This window comes from Perca flavescens, chromosome 22, assembly GCF_004354835.1.
Source record: "Perca flavescens isolate YP-PL-M2 chromosome 22, PFLA_1.0, whole genome shotgun sequence".
Taxonomy (NCBI): Eukaryota; Metazoa; Chordata; class Actinopteri; order Perciformes; family Percidae; genus Perca; species Perca flavescens.
Window position 1 is genome coordinate 13,110,464 of NC_041352.1, and position 26,890 is coordinate 13,137,353.

At 41.5% G+C, this 26,890-nt stretch overlaps 1 protein-coding gene across 2 annotated transcripts in view; it reads right to left on the reverse strand.

Moving 5' to 3' along the window:
- Positions 1-25,811, reverse strand: part of sema5a (sema domain, seven thrombospondin repeats (type 1 and type 1-like), transmembrane domain (TM) and short cytoplasmic domain, (semaphorin) 5A) — a 111,563-nt gene extending 85,752 nt beyond the window's left edge. For both annotated transcript variants that reach the window (XM_028569875.1, XM_028569874.1), the window contains exon 1: positions 25,280-25,811. The gene's annotated coding sequence lies outside the window, so the exon portion shown is untranslated. The remainder of the gene's footprint in view (positions 1-25,279) is intronic.
- Positions 25,812-26,890: the final 1,079 nt, after the last annotated feature.

Sequence of the window (26,890 nt, forward strand, 5' to 3'; positions counted from 1 at the left end):
GTAAAAATCAGCACAAAACATAGACTGTATATAAAGATGGATGGCTTGACAGCTCCCCAAATGTGAAGCCAATAAATCTCTATTCATCAACATGCTCATTGTGTAAATCCTCACATGCAATATTTTAGACAACTGCCAGAACCTTTCAAACAGAAATATTTCATATTTTCAGTAATCAAAAATAGTTATCATATTATTGTTATAATTCTTGTCTTTACGCCAAATCTAATGCAATGAAATAATGTGCGGCATGTTAGATTTTGTTGTCTAATGTCCTCTTAAAACATAAAGACAACATATTAGATGTCGAACTCTCCATAAACGTAGAAGAATAAAAATGCAGATGCAAAGTCTAAAGAATAATGTTTCGAGCTGAATAATGGATTTGCTTAGACGTCAATAGTTGTTTGCTGCATAGTTTTGGAAAGTTATATAATGGCACATTCATCTGGGTATAGACAGTATTACTTACACACACACACACACACACACACACACACACACACACCTTTGGATCTTTGCATTGTGGGAGTTGAGGTGTCAGCTAACTAATCAATTGAAGTCTTCCTGCAGTAACGAGTGGAGAGAGGATCATATTAACACCACTATTGATTTTGTCTGAGGGGGACTTCATGATGGTTGAATTACACTATACATAATGAATACACTCCTGAATAAACGCCGACATTGTATCCCACACACACACACACACACACTCTCATACAAACACGTTTGTCAAATGTGAGTGGTGCAGTGATGATCCATCTGTCCAAACACAGTCAGGGGAGTGTGAGTTTGGGGTCACAACACAGTGCTGATAGATGCTTCTCTCTCTCTCTTTGGCCAGACAGGACACACACACACACACACACACACACACACACACACACACACACAAACACAAGTAAAATCAACCCAGACATTGCTTCAGACCAGGGCACACAAAGACACTATAGAGCTGCTTCATAAAGCTGTATGTTTATCAGGCAGAGCGCTTATATGTGTGTGTTTGACTGGGTGTTTGTCTGTTTATCAATCTGTTTATCAGACAGGTTATTGCCAGTTTCTGTTTGTTGTTCTGAGTCTCTGTCTGCCAATTGGTATCTGTGATTTTGGCATCTTATGTTTTAGACCAAAGCACACACAGAAATGACAGAGATGTTTGTGCTTTACTTTGCTGTCTGTCTGTCTGAAAAGGGCAGCAGAGATTATGGTTGAACAAAGTTGTTTTTAACCTTTTATGATTAAGGTAAATTATGACTATGAAGTCTAAATTTAACTTACCAACTGGCTGACAGAGTGACCGATAAATTAAATGACAGACTGGCCGTCAGGCTGGTGGACTGAGTAACAAACGATCTGACAAATTAACAAACTAGCTGACTTTATGACAGAGAGACTGAGGAGGGGCCTGAATGAGTGAATGACTAGCTGTCAAAACACATGACTGACAGACCAAATGGCCGACTGACTGACTTTTCTGGCTGTTACGAGGATATTCTTTCACTGCCATCCCTTGGATTTCCCCATTGTTATCCACCCCCTGCTCCTTTCTGTTTCTACCTGTCACTGACCTTTTACCTATTATTATTATTATTATTATTGTTATCCCTATTTATGCTTTCAGTCCAACTCAGTTCGCCAGGTATCTCACAGGCTCAGCCGAGGATGACCGATCGTCATCAAAGGCTCCACCCCACACAGCGGGGTCCTTTCTGCATCACAACCCATGGATAATTCCACACATAGAAATGTTTGTGTCTCTCCAAGAGTGAGATTGAAAAGCGCACCCGGATCAGATGGTTTGTTTGTTTCAAAAGCTTATCTGTGGTGCACAGTATTGCTTTTCATGTGCAAATCAAATGTGCAGTTTGTCTTTCAGTCTTTCCCATTCTCTTTATCTGTCACCTGTCTGTCTCCCTGTCAGACAGACAGATAGACAGACACACAGAGGTATTAATTATATATTAATATATTTCTCTGCATTTTGATCAAATAAGTCATTCTGCGTGTGTGTGTGAGCATGTTATTATGTTATATGCAATATATTTTATATATTACTTTACTGCTCTTACAGATTTGACTTTGTGCCCGTTTGCACATCTATTTTCTTATCGTAAAGCAGTTTAAACTATATTATTTGAGCTACATTCTTTGTACAAAATATAAAGCTTATATTCTTCATTTTCTTTTTGGTATTTTTATTTTTATCATATATTTTATGTTGTCATATGTTTTCTTTTGGTAATATGAATTATTTTTCAGGTCAAACTTAACTTAAAATCTATTTTTGCTGTATATTTGCTGTTTGTTTTTAGTGTGGACTTCTTTGGTCTTGTTTTCTGTTTTTTTATTGTATTATTCTTATTGTGTGAACCATAGCACTGGATAAAGGCAACTTCATTTCTATGTATACTGAATATTGTATATGGAAAGAATGACAATGAATTCTACCTCATACTTTTGTGAACGTTTGTAAGCTTTACAGGGCTGTGACACGTTCCAGTCAGTAGCGCACCAGGGAACAGAAGTTGACAGCATGTCTCTTAGAAGCTGCAGCCTTGAGAAACACCCACAAAGAGGCTTGAAACTATAGTTTTCAAAAACAGTTTCATCCTCTTTTGAAAATCTTAGAAATATGCACAATAGCAGCAGAATCGTTGTAGTTTATGTTTCCTTGCACAAAAGTGAGAACATTTTAAACATCAGTTCAACTTTAAACCCAGTGGAAATCACTCTTTGCACATGTATGTTTGCATATGCATATTTCTGTAGCGTATTTTTCAGTCCAGTGTGTTCCACTAACAGCTCTCTATATTGGAATAAACATTAAACCTCCACAAATACTAAATCAGTTTCCCCCTGTTGCAATGACGCTCCAAGATTACAATCTGTTGTCAGGTTTGCGATTGCCGGAGAAGATTTGGAAAAACAGATTTGTGATTTGCTGTGTATTTTCTGCTCTCAGCATATGGAGGGAAGTTATACAGCTGATGAAACAAAGGCGCTGGGAGGCGGGACAGCAGAGAGCTTCTCTGGTATTGGAATTTAACATAGCAGGTATTCAACTTAGTTCTAACTTTGTTTAACAAAACTGAAACTTTTTACAGTAAATAGTCTTGGGGTCAATTTAAGAACATGTCACCCTCCTCTGCACCTGAGTAATGGTTGCACTAGGATATTTCATTTTTTATTTCATGTGCATGCTGAAAAACACAATGAATCTTAAAAACACCAAAGTCTGGGTACTGTACTGAGGTAAAAGGCTTTTTTTGGTCTTTGACCAGCCCTGATTACTCGTCTGACCACAACCATAGCTTTGCTCCAGTAAAATCTAGGATGTACATCACTCTCACACACACACACACACACACACACACACACACACACACACACACACACACACACACACACACACACACACACGCGCGCTCCACTGTCTTGCTCAAAAACACACCCAGCAATTTCATCCGAGTCCCACCCTAACTCTCCAGAGCTTCCCAAATCTTGCTGTTATTTTTACTCAACTGGCTTACCCTCCAGCAATCATGCTTGCTGATGCATTACCACGTGCCTGAATGCGGTCTGCGCAAGTGTTTCTACACAACACATCTCCAGATGAGAAAAGGCTTTAACAACATGCAATATGTGGCAAGAAAAGTGACATCATGCCTCAAAAAGCAAAGCATCCGTGTGAAAAGCTCTCACACTGCATTAGATTACCAGCACGGCGTGGCCCTGTCTTGCTGTCTCCATGATTGCTGGAGGTACTGTAGTTCAATATGACCTGTGACTTTAAGTCATTACAGAACTCCTGGCAGGATGGCCCTTTGAATACAGAGCAGGGCTTTTAAAACTGTTCACTTCAAAATTCAGGTCAAGGTAAGGCAGAGTCAGGACTTGTAGCCTACACAGCTGACTTAATAATTACAGAGAATTAATCATTTCTGAGGTTGGTTGGTTTCTGCTCAGCTTTTGACAAGGGTACTTTGAAAAAAGATCTACTGAGTAATATTTAATTTGTATTCATTTCTTTTAGGAACTGTGCTGAGTTCTTATAGGGAAAGTTTGACATTTTGGGGAAGGTGCTCATTGGTTTTCTTGTCGAGAGTTAGATGAGAGGATAGATTCCACTGTCATTACTCTACGCTTAAATATGAAGCCATCATTGGCACCATGCTAACTTAGCTTAGCATGAAGACTGGAAATGGGGAGAAACAGCTAGAGTGGCTCTGTCCAAAAGGTATAAAAATCAACCTACAGCACATCTAAAGCTTATAAATCAACACGTTATCTTGTTTGTGTCATTAGTACAAAAAACGGAAGGGTAAATGAAGACTTGACAGAGTGTTATGTGCCAGAATATTTCTTGGTCAGGACCAGGAACTTCCTCTTGTCTTCGCTGGTTGCCTGGAAACTGCAAAGAGCCAAGAAGTAGTCTGACACATCCCTGTAAAACATTGATTTGTTGTTTTTACACTTCTTTTTCGTAATAATGTAACAATAATGTGATACGTGTTAATTAGTGTTAAATAGAATTTCCAGTCTTTATGCTAAGCTAATATAGTGGGCTGTAGCGTTATATTTTGTGTACAAGCAAATAAGTATACTTTCTGAAATGTCAAACTTTCCTTCAAGGTTTTCTCACAGAAGAAGACCCTGAAGGAGTTCAGAAACTAAACAAGGCCACGTGCAGCATAGACAGAGGAATGAAGCTATGTATCAGCTTCGTCAGGATCCGTGGACAGCACACACTCTGCTTTTCAGTGCCAATTAACATTATCCCACGAGCCCTCTCACTACCTCTACGGCCAGGCAGCTGCTGCTGCTGGGAGATGTCTGCATAATACTGTGTCAACTTTCCTTTGGCCGACCCAGGCTGTTGAGACAGCGGCTCTGACACAGCTCAGACCCTCAGGCTACTGTCTGAGCTGCTCTCAGTTTTAAGAAAGCGCTGTTCACAGGGAGCAAATTGTCACAACAACCTTGTAGCTCTGGAGTGTCTTAAATCTCAGAGAAGGAACCAAGTTTGTCACCCCTGCCTCAAAACTGCATCTAACTGAGAGTTGATATTTCCATAACAACCTCAGCGAGGTACTACAAAGTTAAATCTCTGACAGGAAAGCAAGTGTAAGGTTGCCACCAGCTCCCTATACAAAATGTTTCGGGGTACTTCTTCTAAGCTAATGTCATCGCTGACTTTGACTTAACAGCTAGCACTGAAGATTAACACAGACTTAAAACACAGACTTAAAACCTAAGATTAAAACCCTAAACTGATTTGCAAGCATCAGATCACATTCTTTTTCACCCTGGAGATAATAAAAAAAAAATCCCGTCATGGATGTTTTGAAGAATCTTTCTGTCATTTTCTCAACGTTTAACTGCTTGGGTAATGCATTGGCATCAAAGATTTCTGGCACTTGAAAGCCTTTGTTCTCCACGCGGTGTATTGGCAGGGCTGATCCGCACGAGAGGAACAGTGTCATCTGACGCCTGATCAAGGCAGCAGTGGGAACATGGCCAAAATACAAATAACTCACCAAACATTAAACTCATACGCTCATAGCGACACATGTACTGAACACTCACCAGGGACTGCAGCGATAAGGGGCATAAAGCCCACCACTGAGGCACGGTGACATTTTTAAAGCTTTAATTATATGCTTGGCTAATGGGCAGCCAACTGTCTCACTGGGTGCAAAATGACACTATTACAGTCTACAGCTGTGCACAGATGCAAGTCTAAACCTGACTTAGCGTTCACACAAACACACCTGCCCTCTGCACCTCTAAGGTGAAGGACCAAAGTGATTGCACTCGCTGCTCTGCCAATATCAAGGGTGACCACTAACTGCAGGACCAGCTCATTGATCTATCCCTTAATTGTGGCACAGACGCGCCTCACAGAAGAATGAAATGCTACCTTAATGCTAACCAGACTGCAAATGAAAAGAAAATCACAGCCATCCAAGGGTAAACTCCTCTCATTCAGCTGAGAATGTGAAATCAGTGAGATGAGACTTTTTTCTTTGGGCTCTGCACAGAGTACTGCAGTTTTGAATAATCCAATTACTAATATTGTAATCAATCATATCAGCTGTAGTGGTGACAGGATATGACTGGGGGAATGATGGATGAAATATCTTACAGATAGATTCCACTGCAGGGGAGGTCGAGTCTCTTTGGTTCTACTTGGTGTAAATGTACAACGCTTTCAACTGTATGTATTGTTGGATCTTCTACGGCAGAGGTTGAGGGTTTAAAAGTACATCAGGAACTGCACTTCAACATAATGTGAGCTTTTATATTTGTACCCCATACATTTCAGACGAAGGCTAATTATTGTACTTTTTACCCTTTTGGAATACAGACCTGTTACTTCTGCAGTATATACTTTTATATTAACAATGGATAAAATGACTACGGTATGTGTAATATAAGGGTTTAAATGTGGACCATATGCTAAAGGATGATGGATTATTAAAGTTAATACTTGCTAATGTGACAGATAAGATTTTGGCTTTAAATATATGCCAGTTTTTGGAGTCAGTTGAATATCTTTATTTATGTACATAATATTTTGATTGATTTGTGCTCAAATTTAATCAGTCAATAATCCCCTAATTTGTAATGCTTTGGACTTCCATAGTGGGAAAACATGCTGCCCTTTTTTCATTAAGTGTATTTTGTTTGTGTCTTGTCTTTTGTTTCCCATTTTAAAGTTTATAACACTAGTGGAATATATGTTATGAATAAAGTAGGTCAGCTTTCCCATTACACACAGTGGCTTAATGCAGACAATCTTTTTACTTTACAGAATCAGTTAATTATTGTTTTAGATACTTGGCTAGATCTAACAAAGTGTGTGAACTGTATGGCAAAATCTTATTTCTCATAAATCTGGTCTGAAACTGTCAAAAGTCCCAATTGGTCAAACCAAAAGGGAGGCAGGGGGGACAGGGAGAAATGAACTCTTATCAATCTTTCCACGTTTCTTGCAATCAACACATCCAAAATAACAAGCCTAACAGGCTGCCAACTCCTACGGCTCAGTAATTATATGCCTGAAAAACAACAACAACCACCACCTCTTTGGCAGCAAAAACAAAATCATACACACGTAAAGGACTTACAAATGGGGAGGGAGCCATAAGGAAGCTGACTTGAAATGAGTCGTCTTACTGTATCTGAAGAAATGTGGCAGGAGGGATAGTAAATTAGCTCTTGGCTCCACTGGAACCAATTAATTACCCGGGCGTGTGCATGTGTGTGTGTCTGTTGAGTGCCTGGCCTTGGTAATTTGTCCCGTTAACACCAGAGACAGGCACAATAGCAGAAAGTTATAGCATTAATGAGAGGGAGAGATGGCTTTGGTTAACGGCAGCAGTGGTCTTTGTGTGTTTGCGTGTGTGTGTGTGTGTGTGTGTGTGTGTGTGTGTGTGTGTGTGTGTGTGTGTGTGTGTGTGTGTGTGTGTGTGTGTGTGTGTGTGTGTGTGTGTCTGCCTGAGTCTCCGTCTCCCCGAACATGTCTCCCAAGGGTAAACTGGAACAACAGAGGAGCAGAGTCTGAGACGGAGCCTGCAGGCACCATGTGATTGTGTCTCTGCTAGACCAAGCAAACAGATATAGGACTATCTCGCTCTCCCTCGCCTCTATCTTTCTCTCTCTGTCTGTCTATGTTTATGAGCTAGTGAGGAGTCTGAAGGATTGTGTTTCACCAAGATCTGAATGGACTAGTCCAGTTAGCCTCCTCAAAAATAGAGACGCCTGAGACTTGAAGCCACTTTCAGAACCAACCCACACCTTAGCCCCAGGCAACTTGCGTCTCTAGATCTATTAAGGCCAGGAAAAGGCAAAAACTTCACTCGTGAAATGTACTACTTCAGTGAATCTTTTTCCACCTCCTCTTTTCCGCTCACTTCTACTGGAGCAGGGCCTAAGGGTAAAGGCTTTAATTGGCCATCTTATTCCCAGTTGGAATCCAGAAGAAGAGTTTATAAGTCAGTGTTACAATTAGGAGGCACTGGACTTGAAACATTTATTCTGTATTCATATACTGTATATTATATACACTGTGCATACGTTATGCATACTAACAGATATGGCATATTGCAAGCACCTGCACAATAAGAAATATGTTAAACCTAAAGTTAACTAGTTCTAAGTGGTGTGTTGGAGGACGTTTCATGTGTTTGTTTAGGTGTGCGCGCGCGCACACACACACACACACACACACACACACACACACACACACACACACACACAGCTCTCCAGGTTTTCGACACCATCACAATTTTTCAGGTTTTAAATAAACACATTCACTGTAAATGCATTCATTTCACTCGTGTATCTTTAGAGATTCTATTTGAATAAAGTCAGTAGTTCCTCTTGAGGTGGGATTCTCACATTAAAAATGTCTGGTTAATAAGCTTATTTACATCCTCTGAAGATCGGAGTGAGTAAATCAAATGATATGTGCTGTGTCTTTGAAATTCAACAGATTAAAAGAGGCTAACTTTTAACATCAGGCCTCAGTGATTAAGATTCTGCTGGGAGGCGGTAATTGCATTTCCTTCTGCGTAATCCAGTGTATTTTCCCCGTGGGAGAGGCCAGGCTGTTTTTGAAGAAGCACAACAACGTACACATCTCGCAACACAATCTCCAAGGGGTAAAACCGTAAAAGTGAGGAAGAGCAGGGGCAACAATCACAAATACTAATAGATGTCCATCATTACAGAGCTGCATCGTGATGTCGGTGTAATGAGTTTTTCCACAGTCTGCTTCAACGCTGTCCCTAATGATAGCCTTCAAAACATCTAACAACACATTTTATTCAGCATAACCTCTGCAGCATGCAATACAAACTGCCTTATGGTTTCAGCTCACTTCTCTTCTTTCTTTCTTTTTGTTCAAAATACCTTATTAACCTTAATGCCATCCACCACAGGGCAGCATGAATATTCACCACACACACTATTTATGTAGTTATGAAGCTGATAGCTGACAGCTTTAACAACCCCCAAAACAACTGTGCTACTGTAAGGTAGAAAGCTGAAGACCACACCACATATGGTCCCCACCATTATCTTACCCACATCAATGGGTGCCATTATCTTCATGCTTAGGTCCAAAGGCTTAATGGTCAGGTTGTCCTTCACCATGTGCTTATTAACGACTGTGACAAAGCCTTTTGTGCAGGTAGATTTCCCCTGTAAATGCCAATTGGAAGGTCAAGAGAAGCAGTGAATTAGAACACAGTTTGACAGAGTGCCAAGGAAGACACACTGGTTACATTAGGGGTTTGGCCTGATATAAAGAAGGGCTTATGGTGATATATAAACGGCAGCATATGTTAACCAAACTAAAGGTGAACTACTAACATCAGCGTTAAACTGTAAAATTAAACTTTGCCTTTGTAGCATTTACACAGGAATCCATGACGTTCCTATTATGTGACACACTTAAGCTGCAGAAACACTGACCAGACGACCGACCCTCGGCAGAAAAGGCAGTTGGACTGATCAGTCCCCCCGAGTTGGTCAAAAAAATGCCTCGGAACACACCAAAGCGACGAGACGTAATACGTCTCCATAACAGCAGGCGGCGCTAATCTGTATTGTCGCCCAAAAATGAAAACTGGCAACTGATTGGACGAACGCGTCACGTGGGTCTTGTTTCTCCAGAAATTCAAAGCCAGACTGTCATGGTGGCTTGTTCAGAATACGATCTCATATTGTACTAAAATAGTTCAACGAAACGTGTTTCTCAAAACATTTTAAGCGAGAAATAGGCCATGCAGTTGCTGAATCTGTCTTCATTTCAGATCAACAAAGGTCAGTTTAATTGATTTTGATTCATTCCGCTCCCCGTTTCCGGGTTAGCACTCTACCAATCAGATGGGTCATTTGAGTCCAACTGCCGGCAGTGCCCGCCCCGACGATTATACATATCACACCGGACAGACTTGAGTCACTGGCCTAGCCAGACTGTCCAACGGCCGATTATCCATGTCCGTCGTGTCCGGGCCTTTATATAGCAGCATGGAGGTGGGGGGTGATGGATTTGAGGAGCTGGCACACTTTGTAGACAACGACAGGGGGGAGACATCAAACTTTTGAGCGAAATAGAAAACTGAGGCCCAAGCAGATTTGATGCGGTTGTCATTATTGATGCTGATCCCTTGACGCGTCACACTACACTCTTACTAATCAGGTCTCACTATAATGTTTCCACACTGTCTCTTTCTCTGATCAATGACACTCTGCCCTCCTTTAAAAGCAAGAAGCTCCAGACAGAAAGCGTGAACTGCACAGTTAATCCATTCCGCCGGTGTACTGGTAAATCATCAACATGCCACATTAGATGGACAGAGGGGCAGGGGGAATGTAAAGTAGGCAAAGATTGGTCACAGGTGCAAGTAAAGACAAACGCATGCACGCACGCACGCACGCATGCACACGGTGCCTACCTGTGACTAATATTATTATATGCTTAATTGTACAACAGCTTGCATATAAGCATGCACACACACACACATACGCAGACAGTCAACAACAATGCTTCTTTCAGCTCATGTCATAACTGCCTTGTAGCAACAGCAGATCCTTTTAAGACTCCATATATGACAAACATTTGTGAATATACGTCACAGTCAGAGAGCTAATTGAACGTCTTTGGGGTACGGTGCCACTGTTTCCCCCCGAAACACTGACAACACAAAACAAGTTTCCTCTAATTGACCTAAATGAGCAATGTAACAAATAGAAATCACTTTGATAATGTGTCATCACTTCTTTTAGAAAAGAGAGAGCGACAGAGATTAGAGGCACTGTTTGCTCACAAATGCTTTCTGTCGGGACAAATCAAACAGACTTATAAAGCTGCAAATTGCCACATATCACAGAAGCAGTGTAGCTTTAAAAAATTTTTTTTAGATAAAACTACAAAGATTAAATTATCAAAAAATCACCCCTTCACCTCACTGGGAGGGGGTGGACAGTTTATAATTGATAAGAATGCGTGTGTCAGCAGGTAAACAGTAGGAGAGCAGGTGTGTATATGTATATATGTGTGTGTGTGTGTGTGTGTGTGTGTGTGTGTGTGTGTGTGTGTGTGTGTGTGTAAACGCACTGAGCGACTTCAGGCTTAATGTTGGTGTTTAATGAGTTTAGTGGGGGGAACTCCAAGGTTTGCGGGATAAAAGTGAGACTGTGTAGTCTCTGTTTGAGGTAGTATTAACTCTCTGAGCCTTCATTGCTGCAGGCTCCTCTAACTTGATTAGGCAGGTATGGGCCACGTGCTTTGTGCCCTCTCTTCACTGAAATGAAGGCTTGCACAAGGGCAAGCTGACACAAACACACACGTTACTTACACAAAGGGACATACACACACACAATCTTTTTTTTTTCAATAAATATATGCCATCACAACCCCACCCAAAATGCCACCCCAGAGCAAAAAAAAAAAAAAAAAAAAAACATCTAATCAGCAGCAACAGTTACAGCAACCTCGCTGAGATGAACAGACACACAAGCGGGTATGGCATGTGTCTATAGCTGTGACACGTCTAATTTAAGCTCACGGCTAAATATACAGTACTGCCCCTCTGAACCGAGTTTCATGAAGCCTTTGATGGCTCAACATCAAAGCTGAATATCACCACTTTTAACTCCAATATATTAATTCACTTTCTATGTTTAGGTTCTGCCTCATATTTCTGCAAAGATGGAAAAAAAGTGAACTTGTCCTCACAATGCATATTCAAGCAGCATACACACATTACAACACCAAACAGTCCCGAGCCACGCAAGTCGCCAAGCTTGTCTAATTTTGGTCAACTATTACATTTCCCAGAAATTATTGCATGTATTAATATGAAAATACCTTCCTGTGTCATTATGATTACAATTACAGGTTGTGGTCCTGGTTAATACCCCGTCGCCGCTCTTAATCCCCAAGAGTCAGTCGCAAAGAGTACTGGGTGTATATAATGTGTGGTCTCTACTGGTGTTGACGTGCCAGCCCTGGGGTCCATCTGGGCTTGATTGTAGGCCAAAAACAGATGTTCCTGGCCGTATATGTGTGTGTATGTGTGTGTGCATGGTTTCTTCACTACCTTTAAGCATGTGTGGGCAGAATATGTGTGCACAGCTGCCTACCCAAATGCACCTATTACTGCTGACAATACCTCTTTGTTAGTGTGAGTGTGCCTGACCCACTTGTATCAGTTTGTTTACTTGCATGTGCCTCTGTGAGTGAGTTTGTGTCCGTGCCTCCTTATTTTTATTTTGTGTTCAATCTTAACAGTGTGAACAGCTGCTCATCTGATCCTATTTATTGGTATTTACATGTCTTTTCTTGTATGTGTGGTTAACTAAATATATTTTACACTGAGATAAAATAAGGAATAGAAAGACTTCACCTTGGGATCCTGGAAATTCGAATGGGCATTTTTCCCTTTTTCTGACATTTACATTTTATGGACAAAATTCAGAGAGAAATAATCAGCAGATGTATCAATGAATGCCCAAACAAAGAAAAATCAACTAATCAGCTTGCTTGACACGCAGTTCCGCACTGCGAATTGTTAAGTTTTTGAAAATGTGTGCACATCATCTCCTCTGCGAGCCTCTGCGACCAACGGTTACCCATAACACACTTCTCTGTGTAGGTTCGCAGAAATGTTGACATGCTTCTCCACAGAAGGATAACAGCTCGAGTCTGAAGATATCTCAGTAATGTCTTGTAATCATTCGGATTTGACTACATTATTTCTCTAATTGAGACAATGACATACACATAATTTCAAGCTCATTTCATGATATGGCGACAACATTCTAACTAAAGTCATTATAATCAAGCTGTTTTGCATCTTATGGGGCATATTCCTTTTTGTATGCATCTAAATCAAACTAAAAAACAATCCCTCTTACAATGTCAACATGAGTTGCAGATTAGCAGCAATTTAGAACTAAGCACAGAGCTGCTGCTTCATGTGATTACATTCATATATAATACTGTAAATTGTACCCTGTAAAAAGTTTATATTTTGTATTAAAGGTCCCATGGCATGAAAATATCACTTTATGAGGTTTTTTAATATTAATATGTGTTCCCCCAGCCTGCCTATGGTCCCCCAGTGGCTAGAAATGGTGATAGGTGTAAACCGAGCCCTGGGTATCCTGCTCTGCCTTTGAGAAAATGAAAGCTCAGATGGGCCGATCTGGAATCTTCTCCTTATGAGGTTATAAGGAGCAAGGTTACCTCACCTTTCTATGATTTGCCTGCCCAGAGAATTTGGCCCACCCATGAGAGAGAGATCATGGCTTTCAAACGAGCAAAATGGCAGTTGGTGAAGGCCACACCCCACCCCCCCACCTTGCCCCCCCCCCCCTCTCTCCTCCTCAATAGCTACAGACACAGAAATGGCACATACTAAGGAAAGCTCATTATGGGAATGGCTCTAGTGGCTGTAATTCTGCACCAAGGCCGAATTTCGGGAAAGAGACTTCAGATCCAGTATTAGGGGACCACTAAGGTCTATATAAAAGCATCCAAAGAGCACCATGTCATGGGACCTTTAAAATAAAAGCAGACGAGAAGCTGATGGAAATTTGGAAAATCTGGAAAGACATTTTTCCATCCTGTGTTACAGTAGTTTGTCTGTAGTACTATAACTCAGAAGTCCAAAGGTGCATTATCACATGGTTACACTGACTTGTATTGTTCAGCTGCATGCAGTCAGTGGACAGAGTCAGAACAAATTTAAATGTACACATGCATGACGGGCCGGCACCTAAAAAACTGTGCTGTGACTCCAGCTGAACACTCCGACGAGTTTGTCTGGATGCCTGCATATATTATATTTGCTGCGTATATTATTTTTGTTCAGGGCAGCGCATGTAAAAATGCACATAAGAACATGCATGTGAGCAAATGTATTTCTGCCAGTGAATTTTTACAGGCTGTTTGGTTGTCTGGGAAGACCAATAATGGCTCCCACTGACCCTCTCTTCAAAAACGGGAAGAAAGGTGAAAAGACGAGAGGAAGAGGAGGCGAGAAAGTCGCGTAGGGTTACTTTAGAGAGACTGGTAATAATGAGAGGAATAGAGGAACAAAGGATGAAGGAGATGCAATAGAGGATGAAGAGAAAGAAGTTGGATGGGATGAAATTAAGGGACGGGCTTGTATAGAGAAGGGTTGGAGGGAAGAGAAGAGGGGTGTAAAAGAGGTTAGGCGGGAACAAAAGAAGCGATGAGTGAGGAGGAGAATGGAGGGGATTAATAGAAGATGAGTTTAGATGGAAAGAAAGAAAAGGACTCAGGAGTTCAGAGGCACTTCAGGAAAAGGAGGTTGGAACGTGTGGCTTTGCTATGAAGAGTTCCTAGGATCTCCATGAATAACACATGCCATTAAAACTGCAATTCCTCACATCTCCAGCCCGCTGTGTGTATGTCATATGTCAGGAGAGTGGTCCCACAGAGGTAATTGAATCAAGACATGAAAACAACAGGGGAACAGACACGGGGTGAGGTGGTCAGGCACAGCTGGAAAAGCAACATTCCCCCCCCCCCCTCCCCCCTTTTTAAACTAAAGGGAAAGGAAACACCGGGGGAGTATCTGGGACTGCGGTGTCCAGAGAGCTGACTCTACATAGCCTTTCACAGGAGCCACAGCTCCAGGTACAACACAGTGCAGCTCTGTTTAACATCCAATTCTGTTCCAATTCTTTTTTTTAGCCCGCCTCTACCCCACATTTGTCTCAGTTTTTTTACCAACACACCAGGCTTTTTTTGTGGTTTTGTTTTATGTAAACTGACTGTAATCGTCCATCACAGTGTGACATGTTGACAGAACGGGTGAAAATTGATTATAAGTCGCCCTCCCCCCCGTCAAGGAAAGGCAGACTGAAATAAACCAGTTCACATAAAAATATCTATAACAACCTCGCCGCTTTTACATGCAGGAAAATGTGGCGGGGGAAGAAGCCAATATTGGGTGAGAAGTGCTCTGTTTGTGTGTGTTTTATTTTTCTTTCTTTTTTTCTGGGCTCATCAAGCAAACTACTGCTATTGTGAAAAGGGGAAATTGCCTGTAAAAACGTCCCCTCTGCTACATCATGCCTCAAACCGAAGAAAATCTAGAAGTGGAGGTTCATTGTGGGAGCAGCGTGTAAATAAACATAAACAGCACTAGGTGTAAATGAGCTTAACAGGGAAAATAAAGTTGTGATGATCATCTCTACAGCTGGCCCAGACTGTTAATGTCTGCACTTTTTCTATTAGACGGGACCCCCTGGCTGCCTCATACAATTATGTTATTGTTCTGGGGCTGTGAGTGTGGGTGTCTGCATTGTGAGACTGTGTCTGGAGGTGATAAAACAGCAGAAAGCACATAAATAATGACTTAATGATCCCCTCCACCCTTTGCTGTAATGATGACAATGGAGTTTTCCAAGGCGGGATGCTGATGGGGGCGGGCCGGCGGGGTAATCCACATGTGGCCTCCAGGTGTGTTCAACTCTATCTATGTTACTTCTTAACCTCCCAACTCTCCATGCACGTCCATCTTTTACTTTGTCAATCTTTTATTACTGCACGGTCAATGTATGTCCATCTATAAAATGTATTCTTTGCTGCGAGAGCGTTTATCTTTCTGCAATTGTAGAAAGCTGTAACTTCTATGTGTGAAAGCTTTCTGTTCTCAAGGGATACAGCTGGATATCTGCATTAATCAATCCGTCAAGTTGCATTCTTGTGTATACGGAGAGTGGCAAATGTGTGTTAGAAACAGAAGAGCGAGAGAAGAAAGGAGAGGAACAGGTCATTTTGAGTGGCAGAATGTGTGGGACCACACACTGAATCAGATGTGCGGCTAAATTATAGTCTAGGTAGCTGAGGCAGAAACAAAAGTGTGATTTACAGTGTGACTGTAACCTGACAATTACTATAATTGCTTCAGCTAGAACTGATGAATTGAATTGATATCTGAGAGGGTGCGAAATCACACACGTCTGCTCATACGCAATTACAAAAAGAAACTCTTTTTAAGATGAAGCCAAGCCAAGAAGAAACATATTTGCAATGAGAAAGTATTAATTATGATATATGGGGCCCAGAGGCGGGAGAGGGGGAGACAGCGTGGGTGTTGAGCTCTGCTGAGGACAATGACAGGTTACATCAAGTCTCATTGTGTGCAGGGTGACTTGCCACCGCCTGTGGGACTGAAATGGTTCCAGGAAGCAGAAACCACTGTTGTGTGATGCCTTTTAAGATACAACACTGGCCATGAAGCTGAACACGAGGGCTTTTAGTGCCCTTGAGTAAGTTACTGCATCCCTCTGAGATCCAGATGCCCCTGCACTCTGACCTTCTCATATCAAAAGGGAGGACGAGCGAAAAGATTATTTCCCTCTGGCCGTGAATAAGTATTGAGTTAATATTATGGTATTCAGCGCAAAGGAAGAAGGTGGGTGTGAGCTGTAATGGGGTTGAGGGAAAGAAGTAAAAACATCCGCTGTTCTCTAAAAACGACTCAGAATGGTTTGTAGATATCCAGCTACACATTTCACATTTCAGGTTTTTTGTAACACCAGCAGTGGCATTAAAAGGAGTGGGGGAAAAAATCAACTCTCTTTACTCGCACAATTACCTCCTGAGTGTCAGCTGCTTGATGGTATCTAGCAACAGTTTGTGTGAGATATAACTCCTGCTTGTGTGCTTTTCTAAAGTCAATAAAAAGACGTCCACCCTGCAGGAAAGAATCCCCTTTTGCCCTTAACTGCTGCAGAGCAGGGAGTACTTTTCTACCCAGAAAGCCTTTGGGGATCAGCGTGGAGCACAAAATAGATCAGGATGCTACGGGGCCCTTACTTCGGAAGGACAGAGGTCTATTTTTAATGACAACAAGAGCACTGCAACAAAGTGTTGTGGTAGTGCAAGTCCAGAGGAAATGTATCCTCCGTGTAGGAGTTCCTCCCTCGCTGCGCCTGTTAAGAGTTTTGCAACAGCTTGAGTACAAAACAACTGTGAAGGTTTCCTGCAACAAAACCCATTTGATCCTTCATTTACACTTATTTGACTGAGCTGATATTAGCTTATCCTCATTAAGGAAAAACAGGCAATTGTCTTTTCTTCTTTTAGTCTCTGACAGTGAAAGAGTGTGTGTTTTCATGAAACTATGCACCTTTCTCACACACCTACAATGTGTATCTCTATGAAAGGGCAGTAGTGAGGTTGGGGGTCAGGTCTGGTTAAGGTCCCATCTCTGAGAAAGTGAAACTGGATCCTTTTTCTTTCACTCACTCTGAGTCACCCTGCTGACATCCGGAGGCCCGACACAAGCACTTGAGAGCAGAGCTGCATGTGAAATAAACGCAGAACTATATTTATATCATATTTGTACACAGGGATATTTTTGTTTCTGCCTTGACTCACTCTGCTTTGCTTATTCTTGGGGATTTATTTATTGATATCATCTTTCTGTCTATCTGACTGCCTCTTCCTCCGTATCTATACATTATATGATGCTGCAAGGTTTTAAAGCTCAGCTCTTCTGTCAAAGTAACACAACAGCATGCCACCTTAACGCATGTGTACACTGGGGATGTGTGTTTTTAGGCGCTTTGCTGTTTGTATTAGTCTTCTCTTTTCTATGCCAGACAGAAGAAGGAGAAAAAAACACATTCTCATCCCAGAGAATCTTTAAACAATCCACTTAAGTCCCAACAGTGCAGAAGAAGAGAGTCAGTACAACCTGTGAATGCACTTTTTGGGGGAACACAATAGAGCCAGAGAAGGAGAATAGAAACATTCTCTTGTTTCATGAACAGCATAATCAGAACACTATATTGGCCAACCAAAACTTTGTATGAAAAAAGCACACTCCTAGCAATACCTCTAGAATTACTCCATTGTCTTCTACAGCAACTAATATCCTTATCGCTGAGGCTCAGTGCCTGGCTGGAGTTTTAAAAGACTTAATGTTCCATAGAAAAAATATCTCTTGAAACTCCCACTTGTGTACAATAGTTTTCAACTCTAAATGACCACTTTCTCTCGTGCAAAGAGCTTAAAAAGTCAAAGTCAAGTCTGCTTAGCTTACTGTAAGCAACATGGGCAATCACCAAAATAAGGTGTTCACTGCTGGCAGAACGCCAGCCAGGTTTCAGACTGAGGGCTCATTTTTCCTGATGGTTTATTCTAGGAAGAATGAGATGTTATTCAGGGGGAATAATAAGTGGTCTGCTATTCACTGCTGGTGGTTTAGATGAGACCACACATCCTCTGTGTGGTTTCCCCTCCAGAACTGAGGCGGCATTGTTTCTATGTAACGGGGTAGACTGCACATCCCCATTTGTGCTCTACACAGACGAGTAAAGGGAATGACTCATGAGAGTCTCCTGTCTGGAGTGTGTGCTGTGTTTTTGGAAAACAATACAGTAGGTGTGTGTGTGAAGGAGAGACCACGCGACTGTGTTTTTTTTAACCTGTTTCTCACTTTCTTTGCTCTACTTTGAGGGTGTATATGTTTGGTTTCAGCCACACAATGAAGTCCTTTAATGGATTACTATGTAGATCGCTGCTTTATTAATGCAGTAACCCTGCTTAAAGTCACGTTTAGGTTCCTTGTAAGAGCCTTGATACTTTGCTCTTTTTGATTGATGTTTAATTGTAGCAACTTTTAAGAAGAAAATTATATATATATATATATATATTGGGCTAAAAGTCATGAGATTATTATTTGATTAGGAGTATCGTACACATATAATCAGTTACTTTCAACCACTGTATGTAGCCTGAGAGGTCAAACCCAGGGCAAAAAAGCCTAAATATTCAATGAAACAAAATTCAAATTCAAAATCCTCCTTAAGTAAAGGTACAAAAGTATTATCAGCTAAGTATACTATGACTCCTGTGAGATATTGGAATACAGATATATATATATATATATATATATATATATATATATATATATATATATATATATATATATATAAGCCTATAGGATAAAAGTCATGAAATTATTATTTGGTTAGGAGTATCATACACATAATCAGTTACTTTCAACCACTGTATGTAGCCTGAGAGGTCAAACCCAGGGCAAAAAAAGCCTAAATATTCGCTGAAATTGCTAGGTAATAATTGAAAGCGATTCAGGTTAGCATATTGACATTTTTGGACACTGGTGGCAACAACGTATGACTTTTAGAGTGTTGACATTAAGAGAACATTGCTTGGTTTTAGTGAACAGAAAGTGGGGGAGACATGCCCCCTTCATCCCCACTGGAACTTTTCTCTTCCTTCATCTTGTTTTTCTCTTTTCTTCTTCTCTCATGTCTTTCCCTTCTCTTGCTGCCCCTTCCCACCATTCTCACTATTGTCTTGTCCCATCCCGATTACCTGTCCCTCCGTCTGTCCCTCTCTAAGGACCTCTGGCACTGACAGATGAATCCAGCAGACAGATGCATCTGGGGGCCGCTGCCTCTCGAGAGGAACTCCTTCTTGTATATTTAACAATTTCCCTCAAACACGCTCGTCCTACCTGTCTGCTCGCCAATCCTCGTATTGGCCTTTTATCTCTACATAATTCCGCTTCCTTTTTTCTTTTGCCTTTTCTTTTCTCATTCAAAAAGAAGGCGCTGCCCCTCTTTGTCTGGGAAACTTAAGTTCTTATCTTTTCACCTTTATCTCCCTTCTACTCTTTATATCTCCCCTCTAATCTCCCTCTGCATCTCTCTTCTGCTCCCATTTGTTCTGCGTGGCCGAACTACAAGCAGTTATCTTTTAGATGTTATCACAAACTTTCATATAAGGTCGGATGAAAAGAATATAGCACGCTCTGAAATTTCGCTTTCTCACCCATCTGCGGAGGAGAGCATCCTTTTTCAACTCAAATATTTCTTTCGAGGATACTGCTCTGATTAGCCCTTCGTAATGATTTCAAAGTAGAGATAAATGTTTTCATTTGCAGAAGATTAAAGGATTTGATGCATTTATATCCTCTCATTGATCAAATTAGAACTTCTCTGGCTGTTTGCGGTGGTGCGATAGCTGAAGCTCTGAGAGTTCTAAACACATCACATCAAAAGAGCTTCTTATCGGATAATGATATGCTCTATAAAGATAAGACGCTGCGATGCGCGTCCCAAGAGGGGTAAAAAAAACTCAAACCCAGGAAAGAATTCAGCCACATTACCTCCTGCTGAGATAGAAAAAAATATGGCAAACACAACTTCGCACAACACACAAATAAACATACAGACAGCACATACCCGTGCACCTGCTTTAGTAATAGGTGCAGGCTGCTAATTTAGCTGTGACTATACATAGCGTTGAGTGTCAAAGTCTCGCAGGAGGCAGTCCACTTTTGCTCTCACCTCAGAGGTGCAAGCTGCAGCCTGAAAGAAGAAGCAGATCCTATGAAAGAGAAATATACGAGCTGAGCACCCGCTATCAAATGATCCTCTCATTCATGCTTCAAAGTCATACATCTTTTAGAAAAATACAGCTAGGTTGACGGCCCAGAGAGGGGAAAAGTGTGTGTTTCTCTCCGTGTGTGTTTGGTGACAACTCATGACTCATATCACCCTTAAAATGGCCCTGTGGCGCAGTCAATAAACAAAGACCAGCAAAGCCTCTTCACTCTCTCTTCCTCAAGCTCTCATGTCCCCCCAACTCATTAAACCTTCTCACACTCTCTCCCGCCTTCTTCTCCTCCCCTCGACTGCTCTCTCTTTTGCCTCAGTAGTACAACAAACTCCAAACTTAAATAAGTTTGCAATAATCGCTTCTCCTGTTGTCACAGAAGTTTGGATCTCTGTTTAACCTTTCAAACATCCTCTTGGCTTGATCCCGAGTGAAAAAGAGGCTTTGGGGATTATTTAATCGTGACCCAAATAGAGTCTCCCTCTTCTTCCTGTACTGGTGGTTAAAGACAGATTCCTTTGCTATTTGACTGGGGTTTTTGAGGTTGTAGCGGAGAGAGGAACAGAGCTAATGTAGTGTAACAGCGCTGGTGAGTGAAGGCTGCTTCGGCGGTGCTAATTCCCTTAGACGGGCGGACATGAAACTGGATGTTTTACTCAAACCACAGACATTCATTCTTGGATCCAAGCAGCAGAGATAATGGTGCATCCAGGATCACAATATCGCTTGCCTGTGCTTCCCTGCCGTACCATGAACTCAAATTATTTCCTACACCTGCCCCTGTGCTGCTTCTGCTGTTTAGCATGCATGTGTGAAATTATCACAGCTTCCTCTGTCTGTTTTACAAGAATATGTCCCATCAGAGAACTGCTGTGTGTGTGTGTGTGTGTGTGTGTGTGTGTGTGTGTGTGTGTGTGTGTGTGTGTGTGTTTGTGTGTATTTCTACACACGTCCACTTTTTATCACTTGTTTTTATGCTGTGTTTTCAATTTAACTTACTTCAGTCACCAGCTGTGTAGCATTACAGTATTAATATTCCTCGCAGAAAATAAAGTCACAATGAGAGTTTGAAAATAATGCCGCCAGGCAAGCAACAAAGCTTTCAGAGCTGACCTTGATGGAAAGAGATGTAACTCCACTTCATCGTGCAGACTTTTGTGAGGATAAAGAACAGATTCTATGGGGTTGCATTTTGAATACCACTTGATAACTTCGTCACGATCTCTATAGAAACTGTCGTGACACTTTGGCCTTTAAAGAACAGAAGTGCCGTGGATGATAAACTTTAATTTTGCCAACATTTTCAGTTCTTTTGTGACTGACGGGGCACTCAAGTCCCCTGCAGGAAACCTTGGGAGTAGGCATAGCAACATTGTGCCATCTCACTAAATAACTTGAGAACGCTAGAAAAGAAAAGAAAAGCTTTTTACTTACACCCTGGCAACTTTACCTGTTATGTAGGAATAGGTCAGACATGTATCTCAATATGCTACTGGCACAAATAAGCACAAAATCCCACTAAAAAAAGTGCCTAAATATTTGGAATCAGCATCTTCCCACATGTGGCATGATTCTCCGGAGCTACAGTCTTGAAATCAGAAGTGGCAGCAAGAACAAGGGAGGAATGAGATAATGGCAAAGTGGTTGTGATGTATAAATAGCTTGTTGTGGTGAGAGGACAAAGCAAGCACAGCAGGGAAGAACAGCAAAGCACTTCAGCAATTGTTTGAGTCCCCAAGTTTACTTGTATAAGAGCAATAAATCATCCACTGAGGAGAATATGTACAATCTGGGCTTCCATGCAATTCACAGCCAATAAAGTCAAATCCTTTGAGAGTATGTGTACAGGGACAAACTATCTCAAAGCCCCATCTTGCTGGTGTCAGATGAATAAGTAACCAAAGGGCCTTAAAGAGCACCGAGGGGCCAGAGGGTAATGGCTGTTTGGTTTACACGTGCATGATAATGCCTTTCACTTTCACTCCCAACAGAGCTCGACCCCGAGGGGACGCCGAATCACAAAGGTCGACGACAATGGGCTTGTCATTCAATTGGTTTCCATGGCGACCACACAACCCGCTGAGGCCACCGGGGTCATTTTCATCATGAAACCCTCCTGCCTGGGACTAATTGCTGTGTTTGTGCTGGTGTTCTGTGTCAGTGCTCGGGCAAATTCCCAACACAGTGCAAATATCAATCACGCTAATCATATGCTGCTTTTCACTAGGTGCTGGAATGTGTGGCTGGTTTACATTACTGTGGGCTCATCTGCATCTGCTGCTCATCTTTGTTATGACTCAGGAGTGTAAGTGTTAATGTTGAACGGGTGCAGGGCTGCAACTAACAATTATTTCCATTAGCAATTAATATGCCAATTATTTTCTCAATTAACCAATTCATTCTGGTCTGCAAAGTGTCAGAAAACACACATCACAGTTTCCCAAAGCCCAAGTTGACATATTAAGTTTTCTTGTTTTATCCAACCAACAGTCCAAATATATTAAATGTACTACTATTAAAGGAATAGTAAACCAGCAAATATTCACATCTGAGAAACTACAACCAGACAATGTTTGTCATTTTTGCTCTTAAAAATATCAAAGTAGTTGCAGAAATAGATACTCGCCCATTCGTTGCAACTCCAATGTTGTTTTTGCTCCTTGCAGTGTTTCTCTTGCACTTCAGTTGCAATATAAACTGGCAACTTTTGCCAAAAGGCATCATGTCACATGATTCCTTGATTCAGCATTTTCATCCCTCTCATTTTGTATTTCTTTTTCACCTCTTTTTCCTCTCTTCTTCTAGGGGATTTTAACATCTGACGTCTAATAAAGGCCTGGACGCTGTGAGTCCAAAGTAATTCTACCATCTGTTTTTTTCCATTGGTAAGCACAGTGCGACAGGATGGATGAGCCACAGCATCCTCATGGGTCTGAGGCCATAAGATCAGAGGAAGCTGACTGTGTTTATCAGAACTGCAACTTTCAAGTCCCTGAAAGGTAGCACGACCTAAACAGCTACAGAGCCGTATGAATTCCAATGAAATGGAAAATACTGCTCGGGTGCTTTATACTCTGGACACAACATCTGAGTAAGAAATTTGCATGTTCTCTAAAAAGGTGCTCGCCTCAGGCTTAAAAAAAAACAGTGGTGAATAAGTAGGGGTGGGAATCACCAGAGGACTCATGATACGATATCATCACGATACTTACTGTATGTCACAATACAATATTATTGCGATTTTAAACATATTGCAATATATTGCAATTTATTACCTTTTTTCCAACTTCAAATTTTTCCCAATTTCAAATGATGTCCCCAAAAGGAAACTTTGTCAACATCTGCTTTATCTAAAAAGATTAATTTCTCTGTTTGTTCATCTCAATTTTATTGCTGCAAAATGGGATTGTCAAGCAGACAAACTGACAAACACATATATAATAAAAGATCAATACTTGCTGTCTGTGTATCGATAGAGTATTGCCACGGAAAATATCGCACACACCCCTATGAACAAGTGGCTTAGTTAACAATTATGTCCGGTTAATCGTACACCAATCAGCACGATCATGGCTGGAGATTAGCATTTAACTAAATCTGCTGCAGGGCTGGTAAGAGCCAAGGACACAGCCGCAGGCTAACTGAGGAGTACACAAACCACATACATTATCTCCTTCCCAACACCAATCACATTTTTTACCTATAGCACAAACACAGCTTCTACTATTGTATATTTACCTTGTCTAATCTACCCTGCTCACAGACAAATAGTACACTGGATGCAGTTTGATGATGGCTTTTGTGGAAGAGAAATGCTTGGTTTCGTTGGGAATAAAACGAAAGTTCAAATGAAGTGTTTAAACTTGTTTGATAGTTTTACAAAACCGTAAAAACCTTCAAGGACTCGGCTCTAGCTCTATTGTGCAGGAAGCTGAATGTTTGAGGTGGAAGGTGTATGACTGGAAGGTCTGACCTCCTCAACAAAGGGATGTGCAGAATTAAAGAAACTTATAGCACATTTCATTTTCATTTTCATTAAATGTGAAATACAAGCATATACAAATACAAGTGGACACAATCAGCATTGTCTCATGAAGGGCATACATTCTGTTCATCTCCTTGGTGACAGTGACATCATTTTACCAAACGCAAAGACTAAACTACACAAAGCAGTACAAACTATTTAAAGGTCACATCTAAAAGCAGAGACAACTGATAAAACAATTAGTATATGCAAAAATCTTAGCACAATTAAAAACTGAACACACACACATTCCCCTATTTGCATTTGGGCTCTCAAAGCAGAGCTTCTTTTCTAGACTATTTCCCTTTTTATAATCATGAGCAGTCATATTATATATACATGCTTGTACTCCTGCACATGCTGCAGTGAATGCAGAAGACTTGTGCTTCTGAGAGTATTGGTTATAATACCATACCCTGATCAATTGTCATAAGATATTGAGAAAGGAAAGGAGTTTGTAAAATATAAAGATCTGATGACGGGGGTACTGGTGATGGTTGCACTCTGCCAGCACCACCAAGTGGTCAGACATCGCAAATCCAGATGCAAAACTTCTAAAACTGGTATTTTATATTGTAGGGTATTGGATTTGTCGATTATTTCATTTTGGTTGCTGTAAGACTCTGGCATATTCCCACTCTGCAACATGCTTTAACTTATTTGAACTTGTGATTTGACTGTGAAATACGATATGACAATCAGTAAAAGTCATGGTTTTATTTTCAGGACGAAAACAAATACCTCGCATTTAGAAACGCAATGTCTACAAAACTGTAACATATCTGAATAGTATGCAATCTATAATAAAATGCGCTTCTTCTTACCAAGTGAGGTGCCCAATTCCCGTTCATCTAGTAGGGAGCGAAGCTGCGCGTCTTGTCCCGGTGAGAAGAGTGGTATGGAGAAACAAAAAATAAAGATGAGCTGAAGATGATATATCCTCCGTTCTGTTGCCTCTCTTGCCAGAAATCGAGCTCAGTAAAACTCCTTTCTCTGCAGAGATTCCTCTGTGCTCTCTCTCTCTCTCTCGTCCCTCCGGAGTCCTGCGTGCTATTTCTGCCCCACAGAGAAACGCTCTTTGCCGATGGCTCCTCGGTGGTTTGTAATCGGACACCGCACTGTCGCGCTGCGCCACAGACAATATGCCTCCGCTCTTGAGGGGGGTGGGGGGCGCGAGTGCCAAAAAGCAACGGCGCAAAACAAAACTGTCCTTCAAGTAAAAACAGTGAGATCTTGTGCACACAAAAAAGCCAAGCGGATCGGAGGTGGGAAATGCGTCCAATGCTGCTCTCAGTCACAGCTGCGCATCTCACGAGTAGGGTTTCGGATGGCTGAGGAGTGCGCAACCACTTCGCGCGTCCTCTCCAGCACCGAGGAGAAACGTGGCAGCGGCGCACAGCTGTTCTGCAGGTGGAGGAGAGGAATACAGCCCACAAACCGCGCGAGCTACAAGTGGGTTGACTAAGTTTTTGCACAGTTTGAGCTATTTTTACATATTTACCTCAATATGGTTCTCTATTGATTCCAGCAGTTAAATTCCACTGTGGTTTGTCTCTTCCAGGGAGGTCAGAGGTCAACATCAGTTTTAGAAAAGCACTCTCCCCTTGATGTGAATCTGGGAGTTTTACATTACATTTGGACGTATAAACCTTGTTATAGACAGCCAAAAACTTTCAGTTTAGAGTCTTTTCACCTGCAAATCCTCGCTCTCTGTGACAAAACTGGTTAGGATCCCTTTTCAAGGATGGGGAACGAACCCCATCATACATAGGCCTATCTGTAATCACTGGGGCCCAGCTGTCTAATGCTGTGATGAAGTGTTGAAGCTACACAAAGCACAAAACATATTTTAACAGAGAAAATGAGCAGTAGAGAGAGAAAAATGATCGTTTTTAGAAAGTAAATGTATGTCATGTCAGATATGAGTGTGTGCATGCGTGCATGTGTGCATTTGTGTGTGTGTGTGTGTGTGTGTTGGGGGGGAGCCAGATAGAGAGTGACAGCGCTGTTTTTATGTGCCTTTGTGTATTTTAATAGACACCCCCAGTTCAATTACCTATTAATCCTCCGGTGAATGAAGGCAGCCTCTATCAAGCTCCAAAAGCCCAAATAGTGTCGTACACAGCTTTAGGGCTATGACAGCAAGTGTGTGTCTGTCTTTTTGACAGACGCATAGCGGAGTCAACAACAGCCTGTTAATACGCCTCTTCATTCAACATGAACGTGCTTCTGTGAATGCCCCAGCTCCTGTATACCCACATCTATATTCAAATCAGGTAATTTTCATAAAAATGTTGCTACCCACGAGGGGAAGTAAAGCTGAGATTTACATTTCAAGTGGCGTCCATGCAACTCTGGGAATTGCGTGGGTAACCTTTTCCTTTCTCTTGCTGCACAGGGAGTCGCAAAGGGAGTTTTCTTAAAATATTAGAACA